Source organism: Nuphar pumila, chromosome 5 (genome assembly GCF_984573655.1).
Source record: "Nuphar pumila chromosome 5, dmNupPumi1.hap1.1, whole genome shotgun sequence".
NCBI lineage: Eukaryota > Viridiplantae > Streptophyta > Magnoliopsida > Nymphaeales > Nymphaeaceae > Nuphar > Nuphar pumila.
Window position 1 is genome coordinate 28,676,426 of NC_143253.1, and position 17,540 is coordinate 28,693,965.

The 17,540-nt window shown below is 36.8% G+C and overlaps 1 pseudogene; it reads right to left on the bottom strand.

Moving 5' to 3' along the window:
* Positions 1–3,440: 3,440 nt before the first annotated feature.
* Positions 3,441–3,935, bottom strand: LOC149837243 (pathogenesis-related protein PR-1 pseudogene; annotated as a pseudogene).
* Positions 3,936–17,540: the final 13,605 nt, after the last annotated feature.

The following is a 17,540-nucleotide window of genomic DNA, read 5'->3' on the forward strand; positions in this document are numbered from 1 at the left end:
AAGTTAAGCAACATCACATTAGATTAGATAAGAGTGTTGAGAATGTTGTGTGCTAAGAGTGCTGAGAGTGTTGTGTGTTGTGAGTATTAAGAGTGCTGTGAGTGAGAATGGTGTGTGCTGAGTGAGTGTTGTGTGCTATGAGTAGTGAGAGTGTTGTGTGCTTTCAGTGATAGTGTGAGGGCTGTGAGCAAGAGTGTGTGTGTTGTGAATGAGTGATAGCAATAGTGTTGTTTACAAAATTGTGCTGTGAGTGTGTGTTAGCATATGTGTGTGAGTGTGTTGAGTGAATAGCAATAGTGTTGTTTACAAAATTGTGTTGTGAGTGTGTGTTAGCATATGTCTGTGAGTATGTATGTTGAGTGAATACAACAGGTTGTGTTGTGCACATTAGTTAGTTAAAATCTTAATTCTGTACGGTTACTTGCATTCATTAAATGTGTGGGTGTGTTTAGTCTTTTGCTTTATATTAGTATACTTTAGCATTGTCATGCATGTATGTTTAGCTTTTTAGCATTTAATTGTGTTTGTATTAGCATATAGCTTTAAGTAGTCATTTAGTGTATAGTAGTATAGTTTTATTATCGTCTCTTATGTTGCTCGTGTACTTTTGAATTGTGCAAGAAAGCGTGGAGAAAGCAAGCAAGCGATATCTTGTGCATGCATCCAACACGCGACATGAGGCACGAGCGTAGAAGACATCTTTTATTTTTCTTGTAGAATTTAGGAATTCAATTCAATTTTTAGGTTGTAATAAAACCATTTTAAACCCTCTGCATAGGGTATCCATTTGTTGTAATAGTTAAGTAGATTTATTTTCTCATACTTTTTCATTTTGGCAATAAAGCATATTTTAGTTGTGTGCTTTGAATACAAGTATCCTCCGTTCCCTGAGTTCGACCCGGTCTCTACCACTAGTGAGAACCGGTTTATATTTGGTGTTTGGTTTTCACGTTACTTTTACATAAAAATCTTTTGAAAAAATATTTCATAAAACAAAAGGACATCACCTCCTATCCAGACTCAAACTTCATCCCTACCCACTTCACTTAAACTAAGTCTGTCCCAGAACCTAAGCTTACTTAGAGTGCAACATGAGAAACATGGGATGATGGAACCAAAGATCTAGATTGTTTGTTCGTGCCCTACTTCAAATTGGATCAAATCAACTTTGGATCCATTCGATCCAGATCTTTAAAAAGTGGCAGTCAAGGATCATAGATGGTCAAATAGATATTGGAGTAGGTTCTGTTTGGTCTACTTAGTTTGTGGTGCGATATAAGGATCCAGTTCTGTATTATAGGCCCATAACCCATAAGGTGGAACAGGACTAAAAAAAATGTAAGCGGGATCACCAATTTAGTTTAAGGTTTTTATTTGAATTTTTTGAGAATTGAATTTATTTTATTGAATGGATATATCTCATATCCAAAGTAGGCATAGGGTTTATCGTGTTTCCCTACAAATACTAATTATATGGATTTGAGGGAAGGCCGAGAGAGTCGATGAATGAAATTCTTATTTTGTTGAGTTTATGCAATTTCTTTTAGTATTTTCTATTTTTTTGGTTTGCGTGCATAAAAAATAAGGTAACATAATTTTCTCGTAAGTAGTGTCCTAATGATTTACATCACTTATTTAAACCCTAAATAAGGATTAAGTTTGAGTTTGTTGCAAAATCATTCTTGGATGTTTTAGAATCCAATTTATACCTAAAGAAATTGGTAATTAAAATCCATACCTGTGGTTAGTTCTAAGCAGCTTCCATTTCATTCAATTTTTTTTTTATCCTTTATTTAAAAAGAGAGACAAATATACCATTCATAACAAAAATCAACATCTAATTTCCTTTTTTGTTTCTCCCTCTTCACTTTCTTTTTTAATTTCATAATTTGAAAATCATACCATAACCTATCTTCTTCCTGTGATCGCATAGCCCTCCATCTACAACCACCAAGGTAACAAACCATCCATGGATCTCTTGTTGGACCTCTTCAGAATATTTTGGATTTAGTTCTTGTTTTACCAATTCCAATATCGCTGGATTCAATTTTACAACAGCAAATCATCATGGTGCCATGCTGGTACAAGTGAGACCCAGTTTTTTTTCATTCATATGCAAATCCTTTCATACAAAAGTCTGTACCCTTTCCCACGAAACGCCCTTCACTTTTCACTTTGAGGGTACCGCTGCACCTGGTCGCCCTACATACGAGGTAGGGTCTTATAACTGACAGACTGTCAGTTAAAGACTGGTTGCCCTTCATCTTTAACTGACAGCCTGTCAGTTATAAGACCGGATGGAGGGTGCAGCCTCACATTCAAAGTGTGCAATGTGATTGCACCTTCCTCAAACAAACGGAAGCCCTTAAAACATGGGTTGTCGAAAATGGAATACGCATTTCTTTGGCTTGATGTTCACAAGTCTGTCTGCTGATGATTTTTAAAACCCAGTGACTCGTTATTCGGCAGCTCGTCCTTAAGTGACTTGTGACTAGGCTGCCGGGTCAACTTGGTAACTCAGTCGGGTCATGTTAACTTTATATTTTATATAAAATATATGTATATACTGTTTATATTTTATATCATTTTACCAATATACTATATATAATATGCATTATATGATATTTTTTATAATATATTTAATGTATACTTTTTAGATAATTCAAGGAAAAACCCCCATCACCGACCGCACCTTGGCTGGCCTTCGGTCGGCAAAACCCTTAAGGTCCCCGCTGCCCACCAGGGAGTCCACCCAGCTTCGACCCTGCGGCAAGGGACACCACCCTTGGGTTTCAAACTTGTGACATCTTGGCAACTTGGTGACATTCACAAGTAGCCCCTACCAGATGAACGGAGCCCTTGTGGGCTAATGTATAATTTTATTAATATATGTATAACCATATTTTAAAATATAATACAAAATGCAAAAATTCAGAAAAAAACCAAGATAATTTACGTCCGCAGATCAAATAAATGCACTCACTAGAATGTACGTAGTATGTACAATGTATATAAAGAACCAAGCTGTACAATATTTTGTGTAGATTAAACACTGATCCAGGACTAATATGATTTGTGAAGACCAACATTCAGTTGGCAAGTCCAAGCATGAATCAGGGCGGACTGGTCACCTTGACCAACAACATGGATCTGGAGCTATCCTTAACAGAGTCAACTCATTTGATATGGAGCTGGAACTGTTCATCCACGATGAGAGAACCGATGCAAATTGGATCCGAACAGCTCCAATAGTTCTTCTAGACAAAAGGCTTAAACAGGGATTATATGGATTGCTTAGACATTCACAACAACAACTAGAACATTTAGGGGACAATTTGTAGACTTGGTCCAGGACTTGACTTGGCTGTAGGCTTGGTCCATGGTCAATGCCTTAGGGGTTGGACCAGCATTCAGCCGGTACTGCCCTTGGCTGACTATGGTCAATAAGGCCTATCGCCGATGTAGTTGCCGGGAGGGTAGTACTCGCACGTGATATACGAGTCACGGTTAAGGCAGATGATCTTGGCACAACCGAGCCGTGTCGTGGTGCGCCAGATCACTTGGGTGTAGTGAGAGCAGTCTGGGCCAGAGCAGCTGTTGTTGGCGTAGTTGTACCAAGCCTTCTCAGCCACCCACGCACCCACTGCGTCCACTACGCTCCACCTATTGCCTTGGCCCCAAAATATGTTCTCCCCAAAGCTACCATCCGAGTGCACCAAGGTGCAGTCTGACCTCCTCTTGTTGGAATAGACCCGGGCGTAGGCAGCCAAGGCTGGGTCCCACTTCAATGGTGGGACCCCGACTTGTTTTCTGGCCTTGTTGTGTGATTGGAGGAACTTCTCTATTTGTGTTCTACTGTTTGTAGAGGCCTCGGTGGAAAGAAAACATGGAGTCGTGGAGAGGATAAACAAGACAAGGATTAATTTGTTGGCCATCTCTCTCTCTCTCTCTGATTGAAGTAAGAAGGAAACAATCTGTGGATAAATAGATGATGCAGGCTAGCTCAGTGGCTTTATATACAAGGTGGCGTGGAGGATTAACAAGGCGTGAGGTAGTGGTGTACATGTATTTTGCAGATTAGATATTTCTGGCGGTTGAGTGAATGAATTATGTTTTAAGATTGGTGTTAGTGTAAAATGTACACAAAAAGCTGTGCAATGCATTGATTCATCATCAATCAAATAATGGGATGTGAGTGAGATACCTGGAAACACACACACACACACACACACACACATATATATATATATATATATATATATATATATAAACTGTCCAACCAAAGGTATAGATTGTTCAAGCCACTTTTGAAATAATTTTAAAGGTGTTTTTGGCAAATATGACCGTACAAATGTGATTTCCATAATAAAAAACCTAAGAACTGGCTCATATAGCAAACTTTTTTTTATGTGTACGTAACATTTAATAGTGTGCTAAAAAACAACATTTAGAAATTTTTGAAGTTTTTTAGATCATAAAAAACCCAATCTGTGCATAAAAAAAAGTTCACAATAAAAGTCAGTTCTTAGGTTTTTGACCGTGAAAATCACATCAGTATGGTTAGATTTACCCAAAAATGCCTTTAAATATAATTTTGAAAAGTAGTTTAGACGATTTATACCTTTCTTTGGTTGGACGGTCCTCTTTCTTTATATATATATATATATATATATATATATATATATATATATATATATATATATGAAAACTAGAATATGCTTACCAACCAAATATGTTTGCTGGTATGAATTGAGATTTTCATAGGTTGTTTTGCAAATCTAACCATGCAGATGCATTTGGCGTGGTCCATTTGCTTGGAATAGACTGTTGGATCATCATAATCGGATCAAGAAATGTGATTTTTTATGCTTGAATCTATGAAAAATCTAAGTCATGATTTCCAATCCTTAAAAGATCCTTCTTACACATAGTAATTGGATAATCCTAGAGCCCATTTCTATAAAACCAAGCGTCTAGATCACGTCTGTACCATGAAATTTTCAAACAAAAGTAAAATAACCTATGAAAATCTTGGTTCATACAAGTAAACATGCTTGGTTGGTAAACATATATATATATATATACATATATGTGTGTGTGGTTCCTAAACAATTTTATCTCCTAAACCGTTCTAAATGCACGAGTTAAAAAAGGTTTGCTTAATCTGAATTTCTAATCCACTAGCTAGTTCAATCCATCGCAGAACATGCTTTGGTTTGACGTTTGTGTTGTATTGAAGTAAAGTTGTGTATATCTAAACTGGGTCAAATATGTCAATTGCTTAGGCACGAAATCATTGGCTCCTACTTATCTTCAGCCAAGTATTTGTCCCTTTGAAAAGTTTCCACTTGTGAGAAACTTTTCTTTTCATTACTATCCTGCTTCAACATGAAAACTTCCAACTTATGAATCTTACGATCAACCGATCATAACGGCTACACCTAACTCTTGAAGTTTTTTTGTTTTTTTTATGATGAGGATCCCATGACCACCCTTTCTTACATAGACCATGAAAGCTACGGTGGGGTTTGATCCAGTGCCTTCATCTCAGCACCCTCACAACCACTCCACTGGCCATGCGGGCGGCCCCGCGGTGGTCTATTTTAAGTTTTTATTAGTTGCATGAGTTGTAATGTTTCTCACATAAAACTGATTTAAATCTCAGCTACTTTTTTGAGGCTGTTGTAAAGGTATATACATGAATATACAACCATGATATTGAAGCCATTTTTTTTCCATTTTAAATTGTCTCAGTGCCTTTTTCTTCTCCCAATTATTAGATAGATCGCATAACTTAAGACCTCGTTTGGATGATGCTTAAAACATAGTTAAGAATGAGGTATTGGGGCATAAAATTAAGGTTTTAACCTTAAAACCTGGTTTGTAGAATGCTTGAATATCAGAAAAAATCACGTTTCGATATAACTTGGTTTTTCAATAACTGGGTGAAAACTCAATTTGGCAAAACCTGGCACAAGATAAAATTTTCAACTTAGAAACTAGGTTTTTTGGGTGACCTCCCCTCCCACCTAACGAACCCCATCCACCACCATGCACCCTTCCAACCACTAGAAATGGCCGGATTATTCTTCTTCTTTTTTCTATACATTTGGCCATTTTTTGCCCACTCATTGGTTAGAAAATGGTCATACTTTTTTTCTTTTTTTTTTGGTGTCTTTCTTAGCTCTTGGCCATTTATTGGTAGCAACTGGCTAGAAAATACTGCCAAAGGTTCGCCAGGCTAATTCCACCCGGCATGGATGGCTAGCCAGTTTCTCTGTTTTTTTCTTTAACCTTTTTCAGTTTTAGAAGCTTAAATCTTGGTTTTAAGTTACGTTGTCATCCAAACAGGCTAAATCATGTTTTTAGCAAAACTCCGCTTTTTAAAGACCTGGTTTTAGGGCAAAATCTATATTTCTAGAACTCAAATTTTGTTGCGTGACTCACTACAAGAAAAATGTTAATTAGCGACAAAAATTTACGCCAAATTTTTTTCATCGCAAATTAGTGACGGATTAGCTAAAGAAAACTAGCCATCGCTAAAATTGAAATTAAGTGCGAGATTAGCGACAAAAAAATTCTGTCGCAAACATTGTCGATAATTAACAAGGGATTAGCGACAGATTACATTCCGTCACAACTTAGCGAGGGATGAGTGTCGACGACATTTTTCCTTTGCTACTGCCTCTAATTAGTGACGGTGTTTGCGACATATTTTTTTCGTCGCTAATTTTCGATGTAAGCCCGTCTAACGCGTGAAATTCTCTCTCTCTCTGATTACCCCCAAACCCTAACTCTCCACCGCTCGCCCCTTTGCCTCCGACGACCCTCTCTGCATCCGGCGACCTTCCCTGCTGCAGGCATCCCATGCTGAAGCCACCCTACCACTGCTCCCTTCCCTGAGCCACGATCATCGCCTCATCGGAGGTCACCTCCAAATCGGGTTCTCTGTCACTGTCGCCCTCCGACGACCCACCAACAGCTCCCTCCGAAGACATCGTCGGCCACCTACCGTTCTCCTCCCTCAGTCGTTCCCCCTCTGTCGCCCCTTTCTCATCGTATTCTTGCCACCTAATGCCGTATTCCGACCACCCAATGCCGACACCACATTTCTCCTCTCTCCTTCCCTCCTGCTCGTTTGTCGATGCCGACAACCTCCTCCCCCGGGTACGCCTCCTCCCTTCCCTTCTTCTTTCCCCTCATCTCTATCTCGTTCTACCCTCTATCACCCAGCGGGCTGGCGGAAGGGGTCGGGACCCCCCCCCCCCTTTTTTCTTCTTGGTCTCGCAAGGGCCATCTGCCCCTGCCCCTCTTTTATTTTCGGCAGGAGTCGATGCCTCTGCCCCTCTTTTTATTCCCTGTAGAGGCTGACGCCCCTGCCCTTCTTTTATTTTCGGTAGAGGCCGATGCCCCTGCCCCTATTTTATTTTCGACAAGGGTCGATGCCCCTGCCCCTCTCTCGCCCCCGACCTTTCAATCACCCTTTCTCACCTTGCTCGCTCGATGTAACCCCAGCCACTGCCTTGCTCCGCAGGTGACCTACGATTGGATTCCCTTCACCGGTGAGTCTGCAGGTATACCACTTCTCTCTCTCTCTGCCAAGCGGTGGCGGAGCCCCTTCCGCCTCTTGATGAGTTACTACATTTGTCGTATATAAATGTGCTTTGCAGGTACGTAGCTAAGCTAATTGCCCGATACTTAGTGCTAAACATCGCATGCAGTTAAAAATGCAATGCAAAAAGAAATAAGAAAAAAATGCAAAGGCTATAGCATGCAAATCGGGTAAATACCCGTGGTGAGTAAGTGATGCAAGTGCATCACAGGTTATTTAATTTCTTGGATGCAACACTTTTCTGTTCATATACTTACTTAGTTGTGGATATCTAGGACTGTTTTGATAGAGTTCAGAGATCATACTGAGCATGATTTTAATGTATGAAAATAGAAGTGCTCTTATTTTTAGAGTTCGAATTACATGCTAGTCATGATAGTAGTTAGCGGGATATTGGAGTGTGCTTGCTGCAGGTACATGTTTGACATTGTTTTGATATAAATGATTTGAATGTATTACAATGTTTGATGTGACTGTATCCATGCTTACATGAAGTTATTTTTAATTTGATTATGCCTTCTATGTGAAATTGTATCATAAAAATATGCTTCAAATGAATGTATTGTGTCATGAATGAGTTTGCACATAAAAATGAATGATAAGTTATCAATGCTTCATACATGCTTTAAATGAATGGTTTTGCACATGAAAATATTAAGTTATCAATGCATGCATCATAGTTCTTGTGATTGAATGGCATCATATATATATATATATATATATATATATGTGTGTGTGTGTGTGTGTGATATATATCAAATCATTACATCCACCATGAATGCATGATAAATTAGATATTGTTTTCATCATAACATTCTTATGATTCTCTTTTAATTGGTTACGATAGTATCCGTAACATTCGTCGCCCAAAATGGCTGCAAATCGTAAATGGATGTATCATAGGATAGTTAACAATGAGGTATCACATGAATATATGGATGGTGTTGACAGTTTTATTGAATTTACAATGACAAGTGTCAGTACAATGGATCCCACATGTCGGATCAGATGCTCCTGCACGATGTGTAAGAACAATCAATTTGTAGAACCTCATGGCATTAGGCATCACCTATACAGAAAGGGTTTTGTGAGTGATTATCAGAATTGGACGCTTCATGGTGAAGAATTTTAGAACAATTTTGACTTATGGGTGGATGTGGTGCATGATAATCCATATATGGATTTGATATTTGATGTCGCAGGACCAGAACTGGGTTCTGCTATGGGTCCTAGTGATGTACCAACTGGAGTAGAGGAAGAAACAACAAACGATGCAACTAATAGATTTTATGATTTACTTAGAGATGTTGATGAGACACTTTAGAATGGTTACGAGAGTCACACTATCTTGTCTGCAGTTCTTCAACTAATGAATTTGAAGTTCGAGTATAATTTGAGTCAATCATGTTTTGACCGTCTATGCTCTATTGTGAAGAGTATGTTGCCCAAAGATGAGAAATTGCCAAAAAATTTCTATCGTGCGAAGGTTATGGTCAACGCTTTAGGTATGGGGTATCAAAAGATAGATGTTTGTCCAAATCACTGTATATTGTATTTCAAAGATCAAGAAAATTGCAGATCATGTTCATCTTGTGGGCATCTTCGGTTCAAGCCAAAGACAAGAGACAATGGTAGCACGATGTCAAAAGAAGTGTCATACAAGTCGCTCCGCTACTTCCCTCTCACCCTTAGATTGCAACGATTGTATATGTCTTCAAGAATAGCTAAACACATGAGATGGCATGCAAATAAAGTTTGATATGATGAAGACAAGATCATGCATCCTGTTGATGCAGAAGCTTGAAAGCACTTTGATCATACTCATCAGACCTTCGCAATGAAAGTGAGAAATGTTAGACTAGGTTTATGTACAGATGAATTTAATCCATTTGGGGGTAGATCAACTTCATACTCGTGTTGGCCAGTATTTGTCACCCCATACAACCTTCCTCTAAGCTTGTGTATTAAGCATCAAAATCTTTTCTTGTCTCTATTGATCCATGGTCCGACGTCTTTAGGCCAAAACCTTGATGTATATTTAAGGACATTGATTGATGAAATGAAAATACTTTGGGTGACAGTGTTCTCACGTACGATGCCCATAAAAAACAAAACTTTAATATAAAGGTTGTTGTTCTATGGGCAATTAGTGACTTTCCTGCATATGATATGTTATCTGGTTGGAGCACACATGAGAGGTTGGCATGTCTGTACTGCATGGATGATACAAAATCTTTTAGATTGACGCATGGAAGGAAGCCGTGCTACTTTGATTGTCACCGTCGATTTCTACCCAACGACCATTTGTTTCGATGACAAAGGAATGTGTTTCGAGCATGCACAACTGAAATGAAAGGTCCACCTACAAGGTTGTCTGACATAGAGATTTTAAGCCGATTGTGATACTTTCCATATAGACTAACAGATGCCCGTAGTCCAACGTCCTTCCTTGGATTTGGTAATGATCACAATTGGACAAAGAAAACTATATTTTGGGAACTACCATATTAGCTGACCTTATTGATACGACATAATTTGGATGTGATGCATGTGGAGAAAAATGTGTTTGATAACATATTCAATACGGTAATGAATGTCAAAAAAAAAATGAAGGATAATCCGAAGGCCCATATGGATTTAAAAGTAATATGTAAAAGACTAGAATTGGAACTCAAAGAGTACAATGACAAAGTACTGAAACCAAAGGCAAGGTACGTGCTTGAACCAGATCAAGTAAAGTAGGTATGTCAATGGTTGAGATAGTTGAGATTTCCAAATGGATATGTCTCTAACGTTGCTCAGACTGCAAAGGTAGACGATGGACAATTATATGGGTTGAAGAACCATGATTGTCATGTCATTATGCAACGGTTGATTCCCCTAGCATTATATGATATGTTAGACAAACCTATATGGGGGGTATTATCCGAGTTGAGTAAATTTTTTAAAACATTGTGTGCATCGGAAGTTGTAGTAACTGAGGTAAAAAATCTCAAAGATTCTATCGTCACTACTATTTGTCAGCTAGAGAAGATATTTTTGCCAACATTTTTCAATGTTATAGAACATGTGATCATACATTTGCCATATGAACTTAGGGTTGGTGGTCCTGTGCAATATCGGTGGATGTAACCATTTGAAATGTATATTTTTTTTTTATATTTTTCTCTTCAATGCTATTGACAAATTATTGTATTACGAGATGTATATTGTTGACAGATGCATGTTTGACCTCAAAAAAAGGTTTAGAATAAAGCAAGAGTGAAGGGTTCTATTTCTGAGGAGTACACTTTAGAAGAGATTTCAAATTTATCATATATGTACTTTGAACCTCACATTCCAACATGTTACACCTGCCCACCTCGTAATGATGAGGTAGACTAATTTATTGTAGCTGGCAAACTGTCGATATTTCAGCTACTTGGGCATGCCTTTGGTAGTTGTCGGTCAAGACTCTTGGAAGATTGAGAGCAAGATGCAACACAAATCGATATCATTTTTAATTGCTCAATGAACAACCCCTATATCGAGTAAGTATACTTATTATGTAACACTAAGTTTTATACGTGTGTATCGATAATATAAATATTTGTTAACTGCAGACCATTTGATCTAGAGTTGTGAAGAGAACTTTCATATCTCACTGATTCATAAGTACAGAAAGAACGCGAAAAATAAGTTTGTAGCATGGTTGAAAGAGTTGGTAAGGACGATGACATACGTTCTTTTTGTGTAAAGAATAATAAGTTACTTAATTGGTTGTTATCATAGTCATTGTTTATGCTTGTAAGCCCGCCATGGTGATGTTAATGACAAATTTATATGTGATTTACAAAATAGTCTGACCAAAGTTATGCAATGTTACAGCGGGTACATCATAAATGGTTATCAATTCCATACAAAAGACTACGGTGTAAACAACTAAATGATGAATAGTGGCGTGTGTGTCAAGAGTAGCAGCTACGGTGAAAATGAACATGACTACTACAGTGTTATAGAAGAAATAATGAAGTTGACTTACTTAGGCATAAATAATAAGGTAACTTTATTCAAGTGTCATTGGTTTGATCCCACAACAACAAGAGTCAACAAAGCCTCAGGCATTGTAGAGGTGAATCATAAATCAAGGTTTGGAATATATAAACCATTTATATTAGCCTCGCAAGCTCAACAAGTTTACTATACTTCATATCTAAATACAAGAAAGTCAGATAAAAATGAATGGTAGACAGTTTGCAAGGTGAAGTCTAAACTATACCCCGAGTATGATCATTTATAGGAAGACAAGATTGTTGAATATGGTGATTACTATCAATCAGATGATATGTATGACTTCTCTTATGGTCACGATGTCGCACATGGTATGCCCAATCACATGCGTATGGAAGAATGTGATCCAAATGATATACCAAGTGGATCAGTGCCCAATGAAGAAGAAGAAGAAGAGGACAAAGAGGAGAAGAAGGAAGAAGAAAAATATGAAAGTCAAACAAGTGATGATGAAGCATACTTGAGCTAGCTAGTGAAATACATCTTGTAATACATACCTTATGTTTGAATTTATTGCAATCTTTTAGAGTTGTGTAACTGATCCAATTGTATTGCAAGTTAAGGATAAGTTATTCATGATTAGCAAGTGATGTCATATCTTATGTTTTAATGTATTGCAATGTTTGATGTGAATGATTTGAATGTATTGTAATATATTGCATTGATTTATATGATTTGAATGTATTGCAATGTTTGAATGTATTACATGAAGTTATTTTTTATTTGATTATGTATCCATGGAGATATAGAGTTGTGTAACTGATCCAAATAAAATTTTTATTTATTAAAATATGGTTCGTGGAGGTCACAGTGGATGAGCACCTAGTGGTAGTCAGTCCAAACCTTCATCTTCACGGGTTGCTTTGATAAGTATATCATTTAACTAATTGTATACTTGATTAGTTTAAATGTGCATTGTGTGAATTTCTAACTTATTTTTCTATAGATGATGTTTTGCTTGCATATGACCCACCTACACCAGCTATTCATACACGTCACGGGACAATGCTGGATGCAGGGTCTTCTCAGTCTGACACACAATAACTCATTCAAATAGTATATATCGATAATCTACCATAAGTATTTTATTTTTACTTATTTAATACTTATCTTATAAATAGTGTATATCGATAGTTAATGTGTATCAATTCATGTGCAGCATGAGGTTTGAGCTAAAGAAGTAATACGAGAGATTAGGCAGTCACTAGTTCAATATCTACCAAGATCGATCGCTCAATAGAAAGAGTACTCGAAGAAAGTGTTTGACAGATTGTGGTCCTCATTCATGGTATACAATCGTTTATCATAGCTAATATGTTTCATATTTAATTTTTTGTTATAGTCATGTCTACTAACTTTCTGAAATTTTTTGTAGGTTTTGAATTGCTTCACAACTGCGATGGAGGAGCAGGACGTGTGGCAGGTGTGGCAGAAAGTGGTTGTCAGTCGATTTGCAGACATGGTGCACAATATGAAGACTGCAACAATAAAAGCATCGGGTGAGATAGATGATCCACTACAGTGGAAGGGCCATGGCCCTCCTACTATCAGGTCAGATTTTTGGGATGCAATGTGCGACAAGTAGGCGAAGCATGAATTTTGAAACCGCTCAGCAAAGGATGCACAAAACAGAGCGAAGATGCCTGATGCACATCTACACACAGGTGGATCTATGACTTTTGGGAGCCACCTAAAAAAAATGGTAAGTCATTAATATATATATATATTATCAAATTTATAAGTATTGTTGCATACATTTTAAATAAATTTTTTATCATTTAACCTCATAGAAAGCATAAAAATGAGGCATTGTGCCTTACAATGATGTGTTTGTTGAAACACATAAACGTAAGAGCACGAAAGAGTTTATATCAGAGAAGGCGAGAACGACAATGGTATGCATTTATTGTATTAATAAACATTGTAATATACAAGTTACCGTAAACATTATAATTCTTAATTATTAATCCACATTGTAATCATTACTTTGTAGGAGTCATATGAACAGCAAATGGTAGAGCGATATGGCGATGACTCCACTCAGCATCCGCCTTTTGATTCTGCAATATAGGTGACTGCAACCGGTGAACCCAAAAAGGGCTGTGTGTTTGGGTTTGGAAGTAATATGAACACCACACTAGTCGTTACCTCCTCCAGCCAGGGCTCTCAGAGTTCTCCCGCTAGTATCAACTTCAAGCGTCTGATTGACCCAACTAATTCTTGGGATGGTGTCTGCCAGCTTGTTAAAAACACAATGCGTGACTATTTACATGAAGTAATTTCTGACGTTGTTCGTAATGAGTTATGCAGTTTTTTTTGAGACAGTGGAACTTTGTCTACAGCTGCCTGTCAGGTATGAAAGTTTTATGTCATTTATTTTATGTCGTTAGATTTCAAGCTAGTATATGCAATAATACATCACATATGAGCATGATTTCATCACTATGAAAGTTTTTTACTGTCTTATAACACATATATGCATAATTGAATCACTATGAAAGTTTTTTTACAATATTAGAACACATATATAAGCATGATTTCATCACTATAAAATTGTTTGACTGCCTTAGAACACATATATGCATGATTGAATTACTATGAGAGTTTTTTTACAACATTAGAACACATATAAGCATGATTTCATCACTATAAAAGTTTTTGACAACCATAGAACACAAATATGCATGCTTGAAGCACTATGAGAGTTTTTTGACAACATTAGAACACATATAAGCATGATTTCATCAATATAAAAGTTTTTGACTGCCTTATAACACATATATGCATGATTGAATCACTATGAAAGTTTTTTGACAACATTAGAACACATATATGCATGATTGAATCACTATGAAAGTTTTTTGACAATCTTTGAACACATATATGTATGCTTGAATCACTATGAGAGTTTTTTGACAACATTAGAATACATATAAGCATGATTTCATTACTATGAAAGTTTTTGGCAACCTTAGAACACAAACATGCATGCTTGAAGCACTATGAGAGTTTTTTGACAACATTAGAACACATATAAGCATGATTTCATCACTATGAAAGTTTTTTACTGCATTATAATACATATATGCATGATTGAATCACTATGAAAGTTTTTTCACAACATTAGAACACATATAAGCATGCTTCCATCACTATGAAAGTTTTTTGACTGCCTTATAACACATATATGCATGATTGAATCACTATAAAAGTTGTTGACAACCTTTGAACACATATATGCATGCTTGAAGCACTATGATAGTTTTTTGACAACATTAGAACACATATAAGCATGATTTCATCACTATGAAAGTTTTTGACAACCTTAGAACACAAATATGCATGCTTGAAGCATTATGAGAGTTTTTTGACAACATTAGAACACATATAAGCATGATTTCATCACTATGAAAGTTTTTGACTACCTTATAACACATATATGCATGATCGAATCACTATGAAAGTTTTTTTACAACCTTAGAACATATATAAGCATGATTCCATCACTATGAAAGTTTTTTGACTGCCTTATAACACATATATAAGCATGATTTCATCACCATAAAATTGTTTGACTGCCTTAGAACACACATATGCATGCTTGAATCACTATGAAAGTTTTTCGACAACCTTAGAACACATATATGCATAATTGAATCACTATGAGAGTTTTTTGACAACATTAGAACACATATAAGCATGATTGTGATACAAAAGATATTTATTTGACAACCTTATAACACATATATGCATGCTTGAATCACTATGATATTTTTTTGACAATCTTAGAACACATATCTGCAAGATTGAATCACTATGATTTTTTTTCTGACAGCCTTAGAACACATATCTGAATTCTGTTAATGTCCTTCACTTTATTGCTAACTAGTCTATATGTAATTCATTCATGTTACTTTGATTGCCTTAGATTAGGTGCATTGCATATAATTTATTTCATTATATTTTGTTTATCAATACTAACCTTTCTTTTCTCTTGTAGGATGCTGGAGATAATCAGCGTAGAGGAGCTAATGGAGGCATGGATGAAGGGACAGATCAAGACAATGAAGAAGATGATGCTCAGGATCTTGGCGATGATTAGATTCATGTGTTGAATTTGTTGTACCTTCTTGTTGTTTCAAAAGAAACTCTTTGTAAATGTTCACTTGTAAATAATTAGAACTTGGCGAGGATTATAGTAGAACGATAAATTTTTTCACCTTGTATCTTGTGTTAAATTTGTTTCAGCTGCTTTCTATATATATTTTTATGTGTACTTTATTTTTTATACATAGGATATATAAATTGTATAACGAGAAAAATTTTCTCGATATTTATATTTTAAACAATTTTTTTTGCGACGGATTAGCGACGGATAATATCCGTCGCTAATTAGTATCGGTGTCCAATTTAATGATGGATTAGAGATGGATATTTATCTATCGAAAAACTAAATCGGCCAATGTTTTGCGATGAATTATAATCCGTCGCAATTTCATCGCTACAATAGTGACGTAATTAGCGACATATGTGTATCTATCGCAAAACCAAATCTCTGCGGATTAACGATGGCCTTGCGATGAATCATAGCATTTGCTAATTTATCATAAATTAGTGACGGAAGTAGCAACATATATTTTTTGTCGCTAATTAGCGACTAGAAAATTATAATAAAAGTTATTCGTCGATAAATTGTTCAGCGACGGATTGCGTCTGTCGCTAATCTACAGATTTCTTATAGGAAACCGTCTAAACTACTTTTCAAAATTATATTTAAAAGCATTTTTGGGTAAATCTAACCATACTGATGTGATTTTCATGGTCAAAACCCTAAGAAGTGACTTTTATTGTGAACTTTTTTTTATGCATAGATTGGCTTTTTTATGATCTAAAAAACTTCAAAATTTTCTAAATGTCATTTTTTAGCACACTATGAAATGTTAAGTACACAAAAAAAAGTTTGCTATATGAGCCAATTCTTAGGTTTTTTATTATGGCAATCGCATTTGTACGGTCATATTTGCCAAAAACACCTTTAAAATTATTTCAAAAGTGGCTTGAACAATATATACCTTTGGTTGGACAGTTTATATATATAATTATATATATATAATGTGTGTGTGTGTGTGTGTTTTCAGGTATCTCACTCACATCCCATTATTTGATTGATGATGAATCAATGAATTGCACAGCTTTTTATGTACATTTTACACTAACACCAATCTTAAAACCTAATTCATTCACTCAACCGCCAGAAATATCTAATCTGCAAAATACATGTACACCACTACCTCACGCCTTGTTAATCCTCCACGCCACCTTGTATATAAAGCCACTGAGCTAGCCTGCATCATCTATTTATCCACAGATTGTTTCCTTCTTACTTCAATCAGAGAGAGAGAGAGAGATGGCCAACAAATTAATCCTTGTCTTGTTTATCCTCTCCACGACTCCATGTTTTCTTTCCACCGAGGCCTCTACAAACAGTAGAACACAAATAGAGAAGTTCCTCCAATCACACAACAAGGCCAGAAAACAAGTCGGGGTCCCACCATTGAAGTGGGACCCAGCCTTGGCTGCCTACGCCCGGGTCTATTCCAACAAGAGGAGGTCAGACTGCACCTTGGTGCACTCGGATGGTAGCTTTGGGGAGAACATATTTTGGGGCCAAGGCAATAGGTGGAGCGTAGTGGACGCAGTGGGTGCGTGGGTGGCTGAGAAGGCTTGGTACAACTACGCCAACAACAGCTGCTCTGGCCCAGACTGCTCTCACTACACCCAAGTGATCTGGCGCACCACGACACGGCTCGGTTGTGCCAAGATCATCTGCCTTCACCATGACTCGTATATCACGTGCGAGTACTACCCTCCCGGCAAC